The sequence below is a fragment of the Perna viridis genome, chromosome 9 (genome assembly GCF_037379345.1).
Source record: "Perna viridis isolate PV_CMFRI_1.1 ecotype Kerala chromosome 9, ASM3737934v1, whole genome shotgun sequence".
Lineage (NCBI taxonomy): Eukaryota > Metazoa > Mollusca > Bivalvia > Mytilida > Mytilidae > Perna > Perna viridis.
In genome coordinates this window covers 42,194,217-42,218,229 of record NC_142453.1, presented here as the reverse complement: position 1 = coordinate 42,218,229, position 24,013 = coordinate 42,194,217, and the positions used below count along the sequence as shown (strand labels likewise).

Sequence of the window (24,013 nt, the reverse complement as noted above, 5' to 3'; positions counted from 1 at the left end):
TCGAAAATTATAAGTTTTCTCAAAAGCAGCACGGCCAAACGATCGCCCGAATTTAAAAAAGGACAAAAGGGCGACAGCAAATAAAAATCGACTTTTTTTTGTTTGCCTGGCCTTTGGACATCACTTGGAGTCCGTCGTCGTTGTCCGTCGTCGTTTACAATTTTTCAAAACTCGTCTCCTTTGAAAATACTAGACAAATTAGAGCAAAACATAACTTGAATGTTTTTTTTTGTATTCTGTATAAAACTGATGTGGGAATTTTGTATTCGTTGGAATTTGGCTAAACCTAACGGTTTTGGAGATATATGCGAAAAATTTCTGTCTGATCCCAATGTTCTATTTTTGCTAACGGATAAAAAAAACCAAATAAGCTCAATGCAAAATATCCCAAGGAACATTCATACCAAGTTTGGCCCTGATTGGTCCAGTAGTTTCTGAGGAGAACAAAGTTTGAAAAAAAAATGTTAACGACGACGACAACGGACTCAAAGTGATGGCAATAGCACACAAAGCATTTGGTAAGATGATTTAAAATGTAATGTCAATGTCGTTCTTGGTAAAATACGCTCGTAAGTAGAGAAATTTAAAAAAAATAAAAATGTTAACATTTTAGGTTTTCAATGTTCATAAAATCTAAAACCTTCCAGTCCGGAACTAAAATTAGAAAACCCCGGTGTTTCTCTTCTATTTTAGTTTCTTATATCGAAGTTCCCTTCTTAATATGAAGCTTTAGTGTCCTTACCAACCTTTCAATTCTTGCGGCACTGGCTATATTGTTTTTCTTTTTCTGACTATTGACGTATTGACCAGAATAATTCGTAATTCTGTAGTGTCTACTTCCTCATACTTGTATGGTTGTTAAGCTCATTTTTCCATATCTCGACCAATTCATTCAGGTTGTCTGTTCTCACGTTTTGCACTTTTCCACATTGCAAGTTGATATGATGTAGATTTTCTTCCGCTTTCCCACAAAGAAGGCATGTATGATTGGCTTCGTGACGATCGATGTAGCTGAATACGTTTCGGTTAGAGGCTATATGTTCTAGTTACTATTCATAACCTTATTGGGATCATAGTAATGTCAACAGTTGATTGCAATTTGTACTTCAGTATTCGATGGATTATTCCTTTGCTGCGATTTTCTTTGCTAAGGAATGTTAGATCATTGTGTAACCAAGTCAAATATTCATGTACTATAGTAGTCCAGTATTTTTGCCTTGATCATTGTGAACCATTTTGATTTTTAATAGGATAATCCAGGTATGTATATGCCTTATTGAGGTCGTACTGTCAAAGTAATTTGTTAACTCCGACGAACCAGCTGTTATTGGCATCACTACATACTGTTACTGTCACACCCCTGGGCAGTTCCTGACACTAAATCTTTTTTTTTTCTATGTGACGTAATTTAGAACAGGAAGTCCGTGATTAATAATGGAAACTGTGAAACTAATACAATGTATAAATTATCAAAGCCGATTAGGAAAAAAAACTTTTTTATTTGAAAATTGATATTGAATTTCCAATTAAATAGAATTCGTCGTGATCATCATCCCACAATCACTCGATCGTGGTTCATTTTCCAACATTCGGCGCTCACGGCCCAGTCACTCATCATTCAAAAATAATCATTGTTTACATGTATTTTGTTTCATTCTGTCATGGACCTGCAATAAAATGAGATTATTTAATTATATAATAGGTCTATATTTCTGTCCTCAATGTGAAAACGGTAACGGATAACTTTCAGATGTTTGGTAATTCTCACAAAGTTCAAGATTGGGAAAGCAATTTTTTGAGTGACAGTACTTCGCATATTCCTGCAAAATGTATGCGTGCGGGCACTTTTAATTTCCATGAGGGTCTATTAAACTATTGACTTAAAGGCTAATATTTTCAATATAATTATCATGTGGGTGGATGCGATACATATTTTTCAATCCAATTTCTTAAAATTGACATAGATCTACTTCTGCAAAATGCATGAGGATGAGGACCTTTAATTTCTATTAGGGTCTAAAATATATGACTAAAATGCTAATTTTTTCAATATAACTATCATGTGGGTGCACATATATTTCATTCAAAATTCTTAAAATGTACATATTTCTGTAAATTGTATGAGTGCGCACACTTCTAATTTCCAAAAGAGTCTATACTTATTGACTTGAAAGCAAATTATTTCAATATATCTATCATATGGGTGACTGTGACACATATATTTCAGTCCAAATTCTTCAAAATGTCATATTCTTGCAAAAAGTTTATGAGTGCGAGCACTTTTGATTTCCGTGTGAACACTTTTAAGTTTCATAAAGGTCTAAAATTGCTGTATAAAATTTTTAAAATTGTCAATATATGTATGTGATTAGGAACCTTTGCGTTCCGCCACATTTCCCTTTTATCTTGTTTCTATAAAAATTGTCGAATCTATTATCCTTGTGTCCGATCCCTTTTTCATTTTATCATCATCATTTCATGTTCATTTTATCATCCCTTTCATGTTAATCGCCTAAATATAGCTGAAATATTGCTGCTCGGGCGTTAAACCCCAGCAATCCATCAATCAACCACTACATCACATCTCAAAGCTAGCTCTGACATCACTCACACACTAGATCTAACCAATCAGATCACTCGTCCAGACATACATGATATGTCACACATAACAGTAAAATTACATTAGATAGAATGAAAGTCACATGACTGATGCATGTACACTCTATACCTATATATGTAGTAAAATCAATAAATCAATTTAATATAGATAGTCAAGTTAGCTGGAGATCAGTTTAATAGTTTTAATGGACAATACATATGAGATTATCAATTAGTGAATTGATAATTGCAATACACATTATAGCTTATACCAATAAAAATCAATCCTATCACATTCTCTTCCTGCTTGAAAAAAAAAATGGTTTCCATACCATTTGACAAATTCACACTAAGGAACAAAAATACAATACAAAATGAAATCATCTACTTATGCCAAGAAATACAATGGACAAATGAAAAAAAAATGACACAATTATAATGAATCCTATCACATATATTATCTGTCATTATCTTTAGTAAAGCTTTATCAATGTCTTCTTCAGCTGATGGAAACATACCGGTCAATGCAAACTTTTTCAAGTACTGAGCTTTTTGCTTCCAATCTGGTTGTTACGACATGACATATTTCCAAGCAGGTTTACATTGCTTGCGAGCTGGCCTCCTCTCACTCTCATCGTCATCATCATCATCGTCATGATCTAAATCATGCAAAATTATTCCAGAGCCCTGTTCTCTGATCCTATTTGGACTAGTTTCACCAACGTCTGCTGACTGAGTGGAGCAATCTGATCTTATACTTCCAGCTTCTGTTTCTTTCTCAATAGTCTCATGATGACTAAGACGAAAATCATTAGAACGTAGGGCGTCCCCTAACACCTTGTCAGCTTCCATGCCTTCTGCGGATGATTCATCTGCTGACATATATGCATGCTACCTTCGCTTTCGTTGTCTGATTATATAGAGGAGGAATTATCTGGTACAACTGATGAACCATTTCCACCTGCATTTGAATCATCCACAACACAAATGCTTTCGTCATCTTCACTTTCATCATGGCCATTCATTGTTTCGGTATCAGCTTCATCATTACACGCCCCGTGCAGGTACGGGTGTTAAAAGAATAGGCATGCAGCAGCGCTAAGCTTGTCGAAATGGCGACTAAATAGTGCTCAGGAACATTTTTGGGGGCTAGGCGCTCTGCCCACAGAGCAACTGGGATGTGTGCCCCAGGTGGTGGAATGGGGTACCCCTGGCGTGTTACATGCTGGGGCTGTCAGGCTATAATACGGAAAACCTGACCGCAAACCATAGTGGTGCACCGTGTTGGGAAAGATGCCACGTTCCTCGCACGTTGAAGAACCCTACTGTGGTATTCTCCCGGAGTAGGAACCATGGGGCTCCGCCACAGGAGGCTAAATTGCCCGACCACACCCACCTCTCCCTATTTGCAGTGGCAATCAAAATGTGTCCACTCCATTGTCCTTGTATCCCATTCCTTTTTCATTTCATCATCATCGTCTGATTATAGCTGAAATATTGCTGCTCGGACGTTAAACCCCAACAATCAGTCAATCAATCATCATTACACAGATTATTGGAAGATGGAGATTTCTATGCAATGTTTTCTTCTTGCCAGTGCCATCTTTTCGCATGACTTTGTATACTGGTATATCTTGAGATGGTTGCTGTAATACTATGTATGGTTATTCTTCCCAACGATCAGAAAGTTTATGCGTGCCATCCCATGCTACAATCTTTACTAGGACTTTATCACCTTTCTTTATAATAGAACCTCGTTTTCTTCTGTCTCTGTTGTGCTTCCTGTGTAATTTCTTTAGCAATGTTTTATTCTTTGCCCATTCTGTCTTTCAATTCTTTGATGTATTTTGTAGCTGGGATTTTATCTGTTCCTGGAGGCTTGGTTTTAAATATTACATCTATTTCTAACTTAGCTTCTCGTTCGTCGTTGTCGCATATTTGGTACTGTGGTATGCATGTGTCAAAGTTGAAACATGAGAATTCCAGTCTTCCTTCTGGTTTGGATTCAATGTTCCTAGCATATTGAGTAATGTGCGATTGAAGCGTTCACATTCTCCATTCCCCATGGGATGATTGGGAGTCGTCCTTGATTTCTTTATCCATGTGATTTCGCATAATTCATAATCAGTTTTCCTTCAACATTTGTATCTTGGTCACTGTGAATACGAGATTGAAAGCCGTAGTGAACCACACAGTTATTCATAAATGCTTCAGCTGTTGTTTTTGCTATCATATTCTTTGTTGGTACGGCAGTAGCATACTTGGTGTAATGATCTGTAATGACAAGTGTTTTTTTTTTTTTTTGGTAGCCTCCTTTAGATGTTTCAAAGCTTAGAAAGTTCATACATGTCAACTCTAAAGGTTGTGATGTTTCTATATTCAGTAGCACGGCTTTGTCTCTACGTGGTTTATTTCTACGACGACATATTTCGCAAGATTCCATGTATTCTTCGACATCTCTAGATTGACCGTACCAGTAAAATCGGTCTTTGATCAGGGACGAAGTTCTGTCGCGTCCTTGATGAGCCATGTCGTTGTGCAAGGATCTTAATATTAGTGCTCTGTAGATTGGTGGTACAACAATCTGTTGATACTTCTCGCCACTAATGTTGTTTGTGACTTCACGTTGCAGCACGCCATTTTCAATGTTCAGACGTTCAAAATTGTTGTACAATGCTCTATGCACAGGCATTTTTGGAACATCTCTCTTTGGCGGTTCCTTCACTTCTGCTTCTTGAGACGACCAATATCTTAGGACTCTGTCTTTGTGCTGAGCTTTCGACACATTTATCTTAATATTTGTAATTGGGTCTGACAATTGGTCTATTATTTCTATTGAAAATGAGATGGTTTCAATAGCTGGCACATGGATTGACTGAAAAATGGATTTTACTGCTTGTTGATTCAGCTCTACTACATCTCTATTTTCTGGTAAGCAGGATAGAGCATCAGCATCTTTATTCGTGGAGCCAGGTATGTATTTTATCTCGAAGTTGTAAGATGAGAGTGCTGCAACCCATCGTTGTGTAACAGCATCTAGCTATCTAGCTTAGCTGTGGTCATGGGATATGTTTGTGGATTATTATCTGTATATACCACATACTTGGATGGTATCAAGAAGTCGCTGAATCTTTCCGTTACAGCCCATTTGAGAGCGAGGAACTCAAGTCGATGTGCTAGGTAATGTATTTTAGCCTTTGTCAATCTATGACTTGCATAATCAATCACCCTCTTATGACCTCCTTGTTCCTGATACAAGACTGCTCCTAAGCCTTGTCCAGATGCATCAGTATGTAGCTCAAATGGCTAGATGAAGTTTGGATAGCCAAGTAGTTGTGGTGCCATCAAACATGATTTTAAAGCTTCAAAGGATTGATCTTGAACTACTTCCCATATCCACTTTGTCTGTGGTTCATCTTTCTTTGACCTTTTTGCTTTTTTCTTCACAGTCGGTGGTTAATTAAAGGTCTTGCTATCTTCGCAAAATCTTTCACAAAACGACGATAATAACCAGCAAAATCAAGGAATTTTCTTTCTTCTTCAGGTGTTGTTGGTTTTGGCCAGGTCATGATCTTCTCAATCTAATCTGGGTCTGGTTCAATACAATCTTTAGACACGATATGACCTACATACTTCACTTTCCGCTTGAAAAATGCACATTTCTTTGGTGACAGTTTTAAACCACCGTCTCTGAGTCTACTAAATACTATCTAGATGTTCTTCTTATGTGTCAGAGTAGATGATCACGTCGTCAAGGTTAACAAAGCATATTTCAAATTAAGACCCATTCATATTGTCTCCTTCAAACGTTTCCACGTTGCAGGACTGTTTGCTAGACCAATGGCATTTGATCATATTCATAGAAGCCTAATGCACCAACGGTGAAGGCCGTGCGTTCTTTGTGGTCTTCATGAATTTCTAACCTGACTTCATATCAATTACATTGACGTATTTGAAGTCCATCTAAGATCTAAGATCCTATTTCCTGCAAAGGACTACATTTGATGTCCAAGGTGAAAATGACTTTCGTATGATGCCACTTGCAATAAGTAAGTGCAGATGGTCGCGCACTTCATCACACATCGATGGTGGTATTCCTCCGTGCTTTTGTTTGAATGGTGTATCATCTACTAGTTCAATCCGATGTTTTACTTTGTTGTGTGTCCTATATCCAGATCATCTGTGGACATGATGGCAGAAAACTTGTATATAAGTTGCCTTTTGCTATCTGTTCATTTGTCAAACCATCTGTACATATTGTTTTTTGGTCCATTACTTCTTTCTTTTCTGTTTGAGGCTTAAGTTCTTCTGTTTGGCAATTAATGGTTTCTATGTGAATTGGTTGAATCTCACAAAGAATGGTATGTGGAGATATTGTCACTGTTCTCTTTGTTGGATTGGTAATAATAACATCTACAGAACTGATTGACTGTTCATTATATTTGTATGGTATCAATGATGGTATCTAAATCTGATGGAATAACTGACTTAACTGTTGGTTGCAACAATGGATGATATGGTACTTGCTTATCAAAGTACCCGGATATAGTAATTTCTTTGTTTGGTTCCTATGGTTATCCTTTTTGTTCCTGCTGACTTGATTATTGCTAATCGATTATTTCGTCGGTGTAGGTTCTTCTCACACAGTTTTATACATCGTAGAGCCATATATAGTGGTGTTATAAGATTGGCATTTGTCAGGTATTTGTCACCATATTTATCTTTCAAAGTTCAATTAGTGATGTCAGAACATCGGTTCCAAGTAAAACTGGTACTTTTGCATAGTACTTGCTGTCTCAAACAATCAGCAATAGGCAGTTAGTTAAAGTATTATCATTGTCATTGGCCTTCATACTAATATCTGTTTCTATGTAACTCATTCCCATCAGCACATTATATCGATAATATATCTTGTATAGGCTGTATTAGTAGTTCTGACGAGTATTCGTCATAAAATGATCTGCTTAATATTGAAATGGCAGAACCTGTATCTAGCAAGCCAATTGTTGGTATGGAATTGATTGTTAAAGTAGCTTCCTTTGATGTTCCAACGAGCTCATTTAGATACCTCTTCCTATCGGAGCTTCAAAAATTCCGACCAATCATACGCCCAGCTATGTTAACCTCTTCTCGTTTAAAGCTTTCTTGTTGTGACCAAGCCTTACTCGACACCTAATTCTAAGGTGGCCCTTCTGATGACAACGCCAACATATCACATCTTCATTTTCATCTTTTTGCTGTTCTTGTCCTTTTTGTTCTTGTGGTGGTGGCTTGCCGTAATTAACATTGTTGTTACCATTGAATTGATATCCTCTATAGTTCTGATCTCTTCTTTGATTTCTCTTGTATCTTTGCCATGGTGATATTGATGTTGTCGGGATCTGTCTTTCTTTAGTGCCTCTATGTCTGTCGCCAGTCTTTGTATTATTGTTTTCAGGTCATCATCAGGGTTATTCGTCTTTGATAGAGCCATTTTTAATGTAGCTTGTTTGGTGTTTTTCTTTACATCAGCTTCAGTCTGTCTCAATTCTTGTTTGAGCTCATCAAAGTCTTTCACCATGTAATGCAAGTGACCTGGCATACTCTATACAGTCCTTGAACCGATCCACGCAACAATTTGACGGATCGATGACCGTTGACTGATTGATCGCTGACGGATCGATGACCGATTAATAATGACCGATCTGATCGCATTTTAGTTATGTAAAATAACGTTAGATCTGTTTTAAATAAACGAAATGTAAAATAAAAGTATAAATTGATGTTTAAATATACATTATATAAATATGTAAGAAAACAACAAAAGACCGTAAAATATATTGACCACTCTGTGGTCATGTGATTCGATCACCAATTAAATTGATCGGTCTGACGGATTGATGACTGACCAGAAATTGATCGGTGATTGATTACCGATTGCAATTTTTGTTGCTTGGATCGGTTCAGGTACTGGAATTCCTTATCAAAACCACTCCAAAACATGGAACATAGTTTATTATTTGCCTCATTCTCTCGTATCATGTGCCTTTGTTTAGCCTTGTTCACTAGGTCTTCATGTCTATTTGCCCAGGAAATTACATCCTCACCTGGCTTTTGTTTTGAGCTGTAGAATTCGTCCATCAACTGATCATTCTGGATGGATAATATTAAATTATTTAATATTTTCTTCAGCGAGCTTTGCCGCAAGACTAGATGAGCATGAGTTGAAAAATATTTAGTAATCTGTTTATAGCTGTTTGCTGAATTGTAAGGTATATGTTTGTTGTCTTTTATTTTCAGCTTGACCTAAATATGTAAGTTTTATAAGCACTGCAAAATTTCCTTTCGGGACTATTTTTCAGCGACGTGCTACGTGACGTCACGTATGATGTGTAACTGTAATACACATTTTTTTAAACAAAAATCGGTTAACTATGATGACCGCATTTACAATATGTGGAATAATTTTGGGATTTATTCATTCTAATCGTGTAAGTTACTGTATTGAATCATTTTTCATTGTAAATATTGCCACAAATTAGCCATTACTTCATATTTTCAGTAAACAAACAGACGGTTATTTGGGGCGTCACAAAATAGTGATAAACCAATATATTGTCTCCAGTTTGCTGAGAAATTGGTTTAAGCTTGCTTCAGTGCCAACCTCATGGCAAGTGCAGCTTCACCTTTCAGTGATCACCTTATTGCTATCTCTTTGACAGATTCTTGTAATTTTGGTTTTCTTAAAGTGTATACCTCATAACTCCAGACGTCATAAGGAGCCTCTCCCTTACCTTTTTTACCAAAGAAATTGGAAATATTTGGAGAAAAGGTTGTTGAGTCAAGTCTATATTTAGCCTGAGTTGATGGTCTTGAACTAGAGTATTAACCGGGAGCATTTAATGGAGCACTTGAATTCTGTCCCTGCTATCTTGTCCTTGACTCTTATCTGATGTTAGATTTTCCTGTTCAATTTTGACAGGCTCTTCTAAATAGTTGGACATCCACTTTTTGAGGTTTTGTGGATCGATGATCTTTGGTTTTGTTCCACGTTTTGAAATGCTTCAAGCAAAATTTTCACATCATCAGGACTCGGCTCAATTGGTTGGTTTGCTGTTTTTCTTTCTTAAATGCAAGCCATCTTTTATTTGCTGTTCTAATCCGTCGTTATGCAGTTAGGTATTGGGGTTGGCTTGTTGTCAACTCTTGTTAACGTGGTACGATAAACACACATACAGTTAAAAGAGTAACACTAGTTCCTCCTCTTCTGCCCTTATTTGCAGGTGCTCAGATTCTTTAATAATATGATAGCACTCTTTATATGTATCTAATAGTATATGTGTACTGATGTCTAGACTTAAAAAGCTTCCCTTTGGTGTACACTGTCTTTGTTGTTGGTGCTTAGATTTACTGATGTTCTTACTTTTCTGGCCTTTGTTTTCCTCCTTTTAAAGAAGTATTGACTAGCCTTAATGGTTGCTTTTTCTAGTCTATGCAGCTTCCATATTTCTTTTATTTACGCTCTCTATTTGATTGGTAGCTCTCAAATCACTTTCTTTAAAGGATTCTGGCTCTGGATGTCCTTTTGAAGTGTCCTACTTGATAATCGACAAAAAGGAACTTATCAACTAAATTTCAGCCTGCTTCAATCTTTTTACTATGCGAATTGCCCTCTCGTACTTCTGGAGAATTTCTTCAACTGCTCTATTGGATCGATGGTGCAAGAATATATATTTTCCTTCTTGTTAGTAATATCACACGTTCCAGTCCAAAGGTAGATAACAATACTGTTATGTCGTTGAATGGCTTTCTTGATTCTGGCCTCTACAATATCAACGAGATATTTGGTTTCACGGTTGGCACGAACACTCTAGAGGAAATTGGTAGTCCTGACAATTGTTTCTAAGTGTATACGCTTTGCTGTCTGAAAGTTTGATTGCTCATTAGTATACCGACTTTGTATTATGTTTAAGACAATATTGAGCAAGTTAGTATGTGATTAGCACCACATCAATAACTGTGACAAAAGTAATATCACTAGAACAATGAGACTAATAAAATAACAGGAAATCTATATTCACTGTGATATATGGGTATATGAAATGTATTTATGTGAAATTCGAGAGAGGGGTAATATGTCTTATTGGCAAAATGCAGTCCAACATACAAATTACTTCGTGTATATATACTATACCAACAGCTACATGTATGTATAATATACCCTTGATTTCAATATTGAGCTTAAACAGCTTTGTATCACTGAGTAAAGTATAAATAATGAAATACTCTGTTCTATGTATGTAAATGGTAAGTATCTGTCTACTAGACAGAAACACTAACTAATAGTACAAAAGAGAAAAGGAAAATATACATACAATAGTCAGCTTAAAGTCATTTCTCAGCTATACCACCGTTATCACAAAAATGAATTAGTTCACAGTTCAAAAGTTCATTCTGAGTTAGTTACTAAGAGAAACATAAGTATTTAACAGTTATCCTCTCTTTCCTTCTAACGAACAGACTCTTCCCAGGAATTCCTGTTGTCACCACGATCCCGCCGAGGATGCTTAATGTAACCTGGGAGGTTCTAGGAAATGAACCCAGTAGTTGTTTATTGTTTACAACAAACATAACAAAAGAACCCTGTAATAACAATAAATACAAATTACAAATAGTATAACAACTAAATCATATTATGCATATAATACAATAATAAAAATGCCCTATAGGTATATTAAATATTATCAGTACTCAATATTCATTGTAATGTTTCAAACTACTATAACGGTAAATAATTCATACCCTGAGTATCAGTAATTAAAAAATGTACAAATAATTAATGTTAAGCAGCATGAACATGTGAACCATGATTTTAACCATTATCATATAAATACTAACACGAATAACTTAATGCAAGATAATCAATCTGAGATTATTGCATAAATACAAAAATATGAACGAATGTCAATATAGGTACTTTCTATCAGACTGGTGACTGGAACAACAAAAATCAGTCCAAATTCAGGGGCATAGCGCCTTGTACGGCAGGCCATATTTTGTTTGTTACCGAATGCTATGCATGGAAGTTTTGTCATAAATTAAAAAAAAAAATCAAATTCAAACATAGCAAGGCTATCTTCCCGTCGTACATGTACGAATTGGAATTCGGGTACTTCGCATTTTCACGGAATCACGTACATGTACATGTACTGAATGTTATTCAGTCAGAGAAGTATTCTCGAGGATTTTATGTTTGGGCAAAAGTTGAAATGACAGCAGTTGGACTTTGGCGATTTTATGTTTAAAGTATGTTTAAAATAAATTTTTAGTCATAATTTGCCATTTTGTTATTTAAAAAAAGTTGCTTAGTTTATCCCCACATACATTTTTTTTCCAATATGAATCGGGAGTCCCCAAATGTACACCATCATCATTTTCCGGTACGGAAGTAGACTCAGCAAGGCGTGTGGCACCTCCTCGGAAATTTAACGTTAAATAACAAAATCGCAATTTATTACAATTAATGTGAAAATATATAACATAAAAGTTAAACATATATACATTATGTACAGTGGCTGGGGTCATTTTATTTTATTATTTAGCGAGATAACGTCCTTCAAATGTTAACGTGGAGATACCTCTTTTGAAGGACTCTAGGGAAGGGATGGCATACAGATACATTCTCGGAGATTGTTCCAATCTGTTATAGTGTTTGGGTAGAAGGAATATTTATAGAAATCTAAAAACTTGCTTAAATTTATGTTGGCCTCTAGTGCGCCTATCTGATTGTGTGAGCATATCATTTGTAACTTACACTAACCCCCCCATTTATCTTATAAAGTAAAACAAGCCTTGCTTTTGTTCTGCGAGATTGAAGACGCCGCCAATTAAGGGTGTTTATCATGCCAGTCACTGCACCTGGTGTTTCATTTGTGTAGTCATTGAAGACATACCTTTCAGCTTTTCTCTGAATCTGCTCAAGTTGGGCAATTCGGTTTTGTTTATATGGATCCCAAACTAGCGAGGGGTACTCTACGATCGGAAGCACAAGTGATGGGTACGTAAGGCTTTTAACCTTACGTGTGCAGTGTTTCATATTTCTACGTAAAAAACCTAAGGTTTTATTGGCTTTCGCCATTATATTGTTAAAATATGGACTCCAACCGAGATCACTACTTAACGTGAAACCAATATATTTGCTGTCTGGTACAGTCTCAAGTATGTGGTTGTGCAGTTTATATTGAGATGAATTTGGTGTAGCTTTTTTAGAAATATTATGACATTCTGGATTAAATTTCAATTGCCATTCTGATTCACACAATTCAAGATTTGTGGGATCCTTTTGTAATTCATTAGATTCACTTATTTTATTTGTTATCCTGTATAATAAACGGTCGTCAGCAAAAAAGACTAGCTTTACTAGATACATGCTCTGGAAGATCGTTAATAAATAATAAAAATAGGGTAGGGCTCTATAGGGTACTCTGTCGGACACATGAATCTACAGATAATTTAGGAGATTGAATGCCATTTAAGATAACCTGTTATTGTCTGTTTGATAAAAAAAAAATCTTTTATCCAATTAAGATTATTATTTCTAATTCCATAAAGGTTTAGTTCGTCTATTAACCTTTCATGCAGCACTTTATTAAAGGCCTTTGAGAAATCTAAAAGAACTGCATCTACTTGGCTGCCTTCTGATAAAAATTTGGCTATGTCCTGAACACAAGTTATTACTTGCGTTTTGCACGAGCGTTTACTTCTAAAGCCATGTAGACAATCACTTAAAATATTATTTATGTCTAGATGTTTTCTGATGTTACTTGTTAATTAATGTTCGAGGATCTTACATCAAATAGCTGTTACGGATACAGGCCTATAGTTTATAGCGTTATGTTTATCGCCCTTTTAAAAATTGGTACTACACTAGCCTGCTTCCGGTCTTGTGGAATTTTACCAACATTTATAGATTTTTGAAAGAAAAAATGAAGAAATGAAGATAACTCTTCTGAAAATTTATTCAAAAACATGGCTGGAATATTTTCCTGGCCTGTAGCTTTATGGGGATTTATGTTTTTTAAGAGTTTAGTTAATGCGACTAGTATTGATACATATAGTAGGGTATAGACTATTGCCTTTAGATGGAATAGAAGTTTTATCTTCTTTAGTAAAAACACTCTTTAAATGTTTATTCAGGATATTTGCCTGAGTTAGTGGGTCACTGTAGAGATGGCCACCATTGCCTCTCAATGGGGATACACCAATAGTCTCTGTCTTTTTACCTTCAATATATTGTCAAAAGGATTTAGGTTTATCATCCAACTGGGGACTGATTACTTTCCAACTTGATTGGAATCTTAAATTGCTAATGTATATGAGGTTAAAAGTTGTTTTTTTTTTAAGATCTTTAAATTGAATAGTAGTTTTGATAACAAGAGTTTTTATCCTTGTTTGAATTGAAAGAGAAATTTAATCATTTATTGTACAAAATAATGCATAGTTTAGTCATTTTCAACTCAAGGCCTAATCTAGACAACAATTACAAGGACAAGTTTTAGTAAATTATGTTTAAAAACTAATAATATTGACATATTTATTCATCTGATCTATTACAAATTACTGTCAAAGTAACCACAAACAAGGAGAAGTTGTTTGCTCATTTCTCCTTTTAGGTTAGGTCCTTGGTCAACCATCCATATTTCACATGATTCATTTCTACTTCGAGCATCTCCAACCCGAAATTTCAAAGTGTGGATTCATTCTTGAAAATTCATCTAATATTGATAGTCAGTGATTCCCAGTCGAGATCATATTTTTGAAGAAATGATGGTTTAGGTGTAAAGTGTCAAGATATATGTGAATATAAACGTACACAACGAGGAATACTGAAAGCAGTAATAGATAAGAATATCCATGAAAACACACAGTATTGATATGCATTTCATTAAAACAGATGGTTACTCTTTAAAATGGCTCAGTGCCTCAGCACTTTGATTTAAACTGAAAATATCGCTGTATCGATCATCTACCGCGAGCGGATATTAGCCCCGTTAAAGGCATTGCTAAATGTTCATTAACAAAAACAAAGTTTTAAATCTCAATTAAATGACAGGTTCATTTAACGAAATATCTAAACTCTAAAAATTATTGCAATTAACACATATTTCCGTGTACATGTACTTTATGATGTGTGTCTTAAATATTGACCTTAAATGCCAAGCATCTTTTTAATATTTAATAATGTTTTTATTCAAACAGAAACACATTAACAATTTATAATTTTTTTTCAGGTTTAGAAAGTCTAGAGTATGTTCCTTCAAACAATTTGTCTACAAGGCTTTTCTATTATTCGTGACGTGTTTACCCATTTCCATAAAAAGCGGTAAGTATACAATCAGTCGGTATGTACATTAAAGTAATCCACGCTGGAAGCGTTCGTTTAAACCCACGATAGAAGCGTTCGTTATTTTTTTACAATCATTATTTCCTTTATTCAAGTGCTATTTTCATATTTTTTTGCACTTATGAGCTCAACTGGCCTACTCGTACAACGTAAGAGGTTGGAATTTCGTTTTTCATAGGATGGCACCAGGTCAGAAAAATAGCTTGCCAGACAATCTCGAGCATTTTTGGAGTAGCCAAAGGCCATGTGAGCTATTGCCATCAATTGGCGTCCGTCGTAATCATTACTCCTCTGACACAACTTGACCAATTAGAGCTAAACTGAGCATGAATGTTCCTTTGGGCATCCTACATAAAAATGATGTGGGAATTTTTGATCCGTCAAAAACATGGCCACCGCTACTTAAAGTAGAACATAGGGGACAGACAAAAGTTTTTCGCATATATCCCAAAACCGTTAGGTTAAGCCAAATTCTGAAAGATGGACAAGTGTTTAGCATGATGAGATCTATCTAAGGTCAAATTATTTTCGTTTTAAGCCATTAAGCCATGTTGGAGTTATTTACCTTTTTGGCATTTTTTTGCTATTTTTAATGTTATTTCTTTCAAAAATGTGCTTCTCTGAGAATACTTGACCAATTTAAACCAAACTTGGTTTGAATATCCTTGAGATATCCTGCATAGAAATCATACGCGGATTTTTGATCTGTCGAAAAGCATGGCCGCTGTTATGAAAAATAGAACATAGGGGTCAGACTGTAGTTTGTTGGGTTAAACCACATTTTTTCAATAACTGAAATGATCCTTATTATAAGGCCTACAAAAGTCTTCGTGGATAAAAATTGTCGGGCGACTTCTTGTAAGAGTTATTACCATTGGAAAGTGAAAAATGTTTTTGTTTTTAATATAGTTTTCAGCAAATATATTAAAAACTATGATAAATAGGAAGGAACTTTCGGGTTGCTGAAATGATCCTTATGATAATTTCTACCAAATTCTTCTTAAGTCAAAATTGTTGGACAACTTGTTAAATTTATTGCCTTTGAAAGGCAAAATTCAAGCAGGTGAGCGATTCAGGTTCCTGGGAGCCTCTTGTTCTTACTAGCTATATATTTATAAGAGGATCCAGGGGAAGAAGGGGTATAGCATTAAGTTGCCTTTTTACAAATTGAAAACTGTTCAAAGTGTTATATATTTTATGTCAAAACTAGAAAAATACTCTTGAAGGAAATGCATAGTTCAATAAATTCGTCTATTTAATTGTATTATTAACACTGTTCGGTCTTCACTGATATGATCATAATATCAATATCAAATAATTATAATTATCATAAATGAAACTACTGGTATTCTTTGACTTGTTTTGGACTATATTGCAATCACCTTGTCCATTCGTCTGTCCGTCTGTTACACATTTGTAACAGGTTTCCCAGCTTGTTATTTTGTATTAATGATTTTAGTAACTTTATGTATGTTTGGTCTTTGTTCCTGGATTACGTTCTTTTGATTACCGCTATAACCTTGGTTCCCTTGATAACTCTTTCTATTGTAGGGAAACCTTAGATACTTGGTATATTGCTTGATGACTTGTATCGTGTCGCCCCCTTTCAGATTCCTCACTCATCTTCCTGTTTACCGACTGACTTTGTCATTTTCAGGCAGTACATAATGGACATTTTCCTAACATTATTATGTCTGCTTCTATATGAGGGAATGCCTAGATATTTGATATATTGCTTTTGCATGATGACCTTTACCATTTCTCCTCTTTTTAGGTTCCTCGCTCATCTACTTCCTGTTTACTGATCGCCTCAGTTTCTCCCCTTTCCAGGTTGAGTGGGGGTACATAGCTTGCTACCTCTTGTTTACTTTTCAGTTATTGAAATCGGGTCAGATAAAGAAATAAATGGAAAACTAAAAGTGTGTTTAACAGTTTCACTCTATATCAGAATTCTACCTTGTGCCAAACATTTAATCACAATCTGAACTGTATCAAGCTTGTATGTTGTGTCCATATTTGCCCCAACTGTTCAGGGTTGACCACTGTGGTTGTATTGTGTCTAGAACAATATATGAATAAGGGATCAAAACAAGCATTTGTCTGATGTAAGGATAATAGTTACATGCTAATGTATGAACTACTTTAAAATTGTTCCATCAAGTCGTATCACGTTAAAACTGTCTGAACTGTATAGATTCGACATCTATGCACAGTGGCAAGGCGAAAAACACCATGGCTCATTGTCCTATTATTCAGAATGTAGGGATGGTTAAAAATACAGTTTCATGCAAGAACATTGAACGTACACATTAGTAATACACCGCATTTTATAAAGATCAGATACCATGTAATATAATTTCTTATTTGAATAAGCATTTTTCTGATGTAAGGATAATGGTTACATGCTAATGTATGAACTACTTTAAAATTGTTCCATCAAGTCGTATCACGTTAAAACTGTCTGAACTGTATAGGTTCGACATCTGTGCACAGTGGCAAGGCGAAAAACACCATGGTTCATTGTCCTATTATTCAGAATGTAGGGATTGTTAAAAATACAGTTCCATGCAAGAACATTGAACGTACACATTAGTGATACACCGCATTTTATAAAGATCAGATACCATGTAATATAATTTCTTATTTGAGTAAGATTATGTTTAGAACTGGTTACCTGGAAACTTAATTCCAACCCAGCTGTATTTTATTCTAAAGTATACTTGTTATGTGCAATTTCTGACAACTCAACTGGTTGCCGAAATTCCTTGAAACAGTGGCTTGGCGGAAAACACTATGGTTCATTGTGCTATGATTCAGAATGTAGGGATGGTAGAAAATACAGTATCATGCAAGGACATTGTACTTACACATTAGTGATACACACATTTACTATCGATGACCTAAACTGCGAGTATACCTGTTCTTATGGTGCTTCTAATATGCGGAAAAATTTAACAGCGCTAACTGGAACATTTGTCTGTAAGTATTAATGACTATTGTTACAGTCATGTTCACGTTGCTAATGAAACAATATTGTTCATTTTTTGTGAAGTTGCTTGATCTGTCCACAGCCAAACAATTGAATATAACAAGAATTGGTATCATGAATATGACAAATAGACAACAACCCCACTGGGTAGAAAATGTCCGCTTAAGGTTACCCATTCTTCTTCATTAAACGACAAGGAAACCCTCAAACCACAGGGCAGGCTGCAGCTGGCCTCAAAAAACCATTTTTCACAAGTACAGCGAAAGAGTTGCTCATACGTACTCAAGTAACATAAAAAATAACTGAAGGTGAAAACGAAATAATACATAAAGAGGCCAGAAATTCCTGACTTGGGACAGCGGGGTTAAAGTACGTTGGCGTGATCACACCCCTCCCCCTTTTAACATCTGGCCACTATGGAAAAAATATTTCAAAATTAATCACACCTAAAAGTCACTTGAAAACGTCTCTTGTTAAGAAAGAAAAAAAAGAAACTGATTATAAGTTATACAAATGTACAAACTTAGGACTAATAGCAGTTAATTGACATGCTAGCTCCAGACCAGTTTAAACATACAAAAATTGTGTTCCTATACAAAATCAATCCCTATTCTTCCTATGCAAGGTTGAGAACCACGATACCTCATAAGTCATATAATAAGGATACGATCAATGTAATGCTAAAACAAAAATGCTAGTAAATATCGTGTTTTAATATATATGTGAAGTCTCTATGAGCGAATCAATGTTAATACCAGAATTTAACGATTTGATAACAAAACATTAATACATCCCTCACGAATAAGCCTATTCAACGGTTTAGTCATCTTATTGAGTGAGTATTGAGCTTTCCGTGCTTTTAGAATATCACTGTCGCCATCTATAAACGGATAGTTAGCTAGGGTATGAAATATTCCTTTTTATCGCTAAATTTAGTACCAAGTTAACCAATATCAATATGAATTCTTATGTAACGGGAGAGCATGATTTGACTCCTAAAATTACACTCCGCCACTGAGGATCGAACCCTTGGTGACAAGCCAGCGACAAACTGATTCTGCTAAAGATTTAATCCTTTAGCCAAGTCAATTAACTGGCTATTTAAATCTCACTACCTACTACAACGCAGGTAGGCCGTCCTAACACATTTCCCCCATCTTAAGAGTCTTAGTACCACGAACGTCTCCAACATTAGCTCATTATTGAACCGAACCCCGTGGTTTTTTTCAGTTGGGCGCCAAATGTAACGGGAGTATTCAGTATGTGCAAGTTTGTCAGCGAAAATGACCATTTAACACTTTAAAATCTAAGACTACAATAATACCAATCTAACTGTTTAAGTAGTGTGATCTGCTCTTAATGAATGATGGCAAGTGTTTAAATGTTCGCTGATTAATTTGCTTTTCTAGATTTACTTGTCAATAACAACTACCTATGACCAAACCTCATACAGTACACCCCGCGTGGATTGTTCATACACTGGGCTCTGTCATTAAACACTGTGAATAAGAACTACAAGTGGAAACATACAGTTTATTTAACGAAGTTATGTAAAACAATGGTGTATAACGCTTATAAATGCGTAACGCCTATGAGTAAATAACCGGTTTAGCTGGTTAACTGGAGGTGACTGGCTTTACATGTAACTTAAATACAGTTCCGATCATTTCTAACCTCTTTTAAATTCTGTCAGAATCTGTCAAGATTTTTGTTCTACGACAGCAGATAGAACAGACATCCTGACAGGGTCTGACAGAGGCTGTCTTGGGTCAGTAAACATTTTGCCCTATTCCAGGACAGATCCTGATAGAAACTGTCCTGGGTCCTGACAAAGAAAATACGAAAAGCTGTTATAAACTGGACAGTTCCTGACACTAAATCTTTCTATTCTGTGTGATGTAATTTAGAAATCCGCGATTAATAAATGAAACTGTGTGACTAATGTAAATTAGCTAATCCGATTAGGAAAAAAATCTTGATTTTAAAATTAACATTTAAGTTCCAGTTGTATATAGAGAGCTCGTCTTGATCATCATCTCACAATCACTCGATCATTGTTCATGTATCAATTTTCGTCGATCACGGTCCAGTCACTCATCATTCAAATATTATCATTTTTACATGTATTTTTTTACATTTTGTCATACACCTGTGATATTAATTAAGTTAAATTATTTAATTATAAAATTGTAAGTCTATGTTTCTGTTCTAAGTGTAAAAGTGGTAACCAAAAACTTTCAGATGTTTGCTAATTCTCACGAAGTTCAAGATTGACAAAGTACTTTTTGAGTGAAAGCTACTTTTAATAGAATAAGGGTCACACATCATTCTAAAAATGTTAAATTGACAATTTTAGCATTAAATTAGTGACTGATACCAAAATATTTCGGTCAAAATTCTTCAAAATGCAACTTTCAGTAACGAATCTGAGTGTGAACAATTCCAACTTATCAACATGGTCTTATATGTAGAAAATGTAGAAATAAAAAGTGTTAGTTTCATATTAATGACTGTGACAGCTTTATATCAGTAAAAGTTCTGCAAAGTATATGCGTACGAGGAGTTTTTTTTTCATAAGGGTCTAAAACTATGGACTAAAATGTTTTTCAATACAGTTATCATATTAGTGACTGTGACATATATCTCTGTCAAAATTCTTCAAGAATAGCATATTCTGGCATATGTATGAGTGGCCACATTTTTAATTTCTATGAGGGTCTAAAATTAATGACTAAAATGCTAAATGTGTCAAAAGAACTATCATATAGTAACTGTGATACATTATTTCGAGGCAAAATTCTTTATAAATGTCATATTCCTGAAAAATGCATGAGCGCCAGCAATTTTAATGGCCATGAGAGTCTGAAATGAATGACTAAAATGCTAAAAGTTTCAATCTAATAATCATTTGGGGACTGGGACACATTTTTTTGGAGTAAAAATTCTTTCAAAATGTCATATTCTTGCAAAATATTTAAGTCCACACACTTTTAATTTGCTTTTAATTATAAAATTATTGACTAAAATGCTTATTATTTCAATAAAACTATCATATAGTTTCTGTGACACATTAATTTGAGTCCAAATTCTTTAACAATGTCATATTAATGCAAAATGTATGAGCGCCAGCACTTTTAATTCTAAATGAGTATAAAATTAATGACTAAAACGCTGAATTTCTCAATCTAACTATAATGTGGTGACTGCGACACATTTCCTTTAGCCAAATTTTCTTTAAATTCTTTAAAAATATCATGGTCTTCCAAAATATATGCGTGCATACAATTTAAATTAGCTTGATGGTATAAAATTAATGACTAAAATGCTTATTTTTTTCAATATTAAACTGTCATATAGTATCTGTGACATATTAATTTGAGTCAAAATTCTTTAAAATTGTCATATTCTTGCAAAAAATATGAGTACCAGTACTTTTTATTTCCATGAGGGTCTAAAATTATTGACTAAAATGCTAAATTTTTCAATATAACTATCATATAGTGGCTGTGACAAATAAACTTGTGTCAAACTTCTTCAAAAAATGTCATATTCTCGCAAAATGTATGAGTGCACACACTTTTAATTTCCATGGGGTTCTAAAATTAATGACTAAAATGCTAAATTTTTCAATATAAATTTTCCTGTAAAATGTATGAGTGCGCACACTTTTATTTTGCTTGAGGGTATAAAATTATTGACTGAAATTCATTTTTTTCCATATGTAACTATTATGCGGAAGGCTGTGACACATTTAATTCTTATTGTTGCAAAATGTATGAGTGCGAGCACTGGTTATTTCTATTTCCGAAATTATTGACTGAAATGCTATTTTTATGTAATATAACTATCGATTAGGTGACTGCGACTAATATACTTCAGTCAAAATTCTTCAAACATGACATATTCTTTCAAAGTGGATGAGTGTGAACACTTTAAAGTTCCATAAAGGTCTAAAAATTCTGTATTAACAGTTTAAAATTGTCAATATATATATATATATATAGGTACTCCGTATCATACCGGTGTCTAGATCTGCAACCAAAAAGACTTAAGTCCAAATTCTTTGAAGTCAGGGGCGTATCAGGCTACGTACGTCAAGCAATAATTTTTGTTGGTACTACATGCCATACATAAAAGTCGGGTAAAAAATTGAAAAAAAAAGTTTAAACATAGCAAGGCTTCTTTCCCGACGTACGAATCGGGATTTCGAGCCTTTTTTTTAAATGGACCTAAAAATTATTTTTGATATTTCCTTAATTGAAAAACATTTTCAAAAGTTAGATTGAAACTCCTTGTCTATTTTTAAAAAAAAAATAATGAAAATTTAAGGTATACTATAGACGCCTATGGGGAAAAGAATGCAAGATTGTGACCTAAACATCGTTCACAGGAAAGCGCGGGATTTGAAATCCTACCTGTTGACCAACCTTAATTACTAATTTACTTTTCAACACGGCTCGACGGTCGACAGATACCAATAAGTATAAATGTTTAGGGTGAAAAAAGCCTGAATATCCAAAATCATTCTCTAAATCAGTAAGCCAAAAATTCCACAAATATCCTCCGGAATGTTTCGTTCCTTTGGGAGAAACGGCAAAACCGTAAATAGGTCAGAAACAAAGAGCGTACAGACTGTAACAGTCTTAAAGTAGAAAAACGGTGTGATACACACCTGAACTGGCTATCTGTAGAAGAAGCGATAAACCGCGCCACGCTCTCGCTTAAATACTTAATTAAAATGAATCAAACTATCAGAGCAATGATATCAACTCTGGTGTTATGAACTCGATCTGGGTAAAACTACTTTTGAAATAAACTGAGCTTATTAAAAATACTGAGACTCGAACATTTGACGTAAAACAAAAAGCTCAAAATTAACGTTACGACTATTTACATCGGTAACAGTGTCACATGACCATAGCCAAATCACGTGAACAGCTAGTTTGATAAGTAAACAATAATATTAAAATATCAGTTAGCTACAGTCATCTCCGTTACACTTAAAACAAGAAACGGAATTCTTTATTCTTAAGACGGTTCTACAAAGTATACATCATTTGTCTAAGTATTTAAGTCGTCGTTTTATTTAGCCAAAATATCTTCCAATATCGAAAAGTGCTATTAAATTTTTCTACCAAATGTTGTTTGCAAGGGTCTTTCCTTATTCTATCCGTAAATTGTCCGCAATAAGTGGTGCACAATTGGTTCCAATGCGTATTCTATTAACCTGACGATGGACAAACGGTTTTGTCAAGACGTACAAAAGTGCTGTCTAATAGCAATCTGAGTGCTGCAAGCATATTTAAAGAAGTTCAATTTAGGTAGATTTTGAGTTTTTAGTTACTGAAAATGATCTTAAAGAATTCGAGCAAATATATTCACATCCCGATTTATTACATGACCATTTGATGAAATATGCGAATTTATGTCATAACTTATTTACATGAGACATTCAGTTTAATTGTTTTTGATATGCCCGATTGTTAAAAAATATCTCGTTTATATTCGGATACATACAATTATATTTTGTACTCATGTTATTGTGTTGAAACATTTTTACACCGTTATAAACTAAAGTTCAAAAAAATAAATTCAAATTACAACCAATCCTCCTCAAATCTTAATTAATTGTTGTATAGAAATTCGTGGAACATTTATTATATCTATATGCGTATACAGTTTTCGTTATATAGTTATTGCATAGGGACAGTGTCAAAACACTGTTTGCCTGTAATACTTGTAGTCGTAATAATATTTGTTTTGGAATTTCAAAAGTAAAATGTTATTATTTTCAGTCGCGCTTCCTCGGTGTTCTCTGAAATGGCTATAATTACACATGCTTGTACCACAGAATTTCATTTAAATAATATTGACGACATAGTCTTCTATGCTAGGTTTCTTATATCAAAGTAACAAAATTTCATACAGTGTTGAACGAATGTAATGAAATTTCACATTGTAGCCCGCGATATGAAATAGCACTTATAATCATTTCTTATTCTTACTATACGCAGTTTCCTTGAATTGACAAAACTGAAAATGTT

At 34.6% G+C, this 24,013-nt stretch overlaps 1 protein-coding gene and 1 long non-coding RNA gene across 2 annotated transcripts in view; both read left to right on the top strand.

The window, feature by feature from the left end:
* LOC148608600 (uncharacterized) overlaps positions 1-24,013 on the top strand; it is a 40,354-nt gene that overhangs the window by 641 nt on the left and 15,700 nt on the right. The window contains exon 2 of the long non-coding RNA XR_015915105.1: positions 14,868-14,959. This is a non-coding gene — a long non-coding RNA (uncharacterized LOC148608600). The remainder of the gene's footprint in view (positions 1-14,867; positions 14,960-24,013) is intronic.
* Positions 17,942-24,013, top strand: part of LOC148608598 (uncharacterized) — a 70,935-nt gene continuing 64,863 nt past the window's right edge. The window contains exon 1 of the mRNA XM_088544870.1: positions 17,942-17,959. The gene's annotated coding sequence lies outside the window, so the exon portion shown is untranslated. The remainder of the gene's footprint in view (positions 17,960-24,013) is intronic.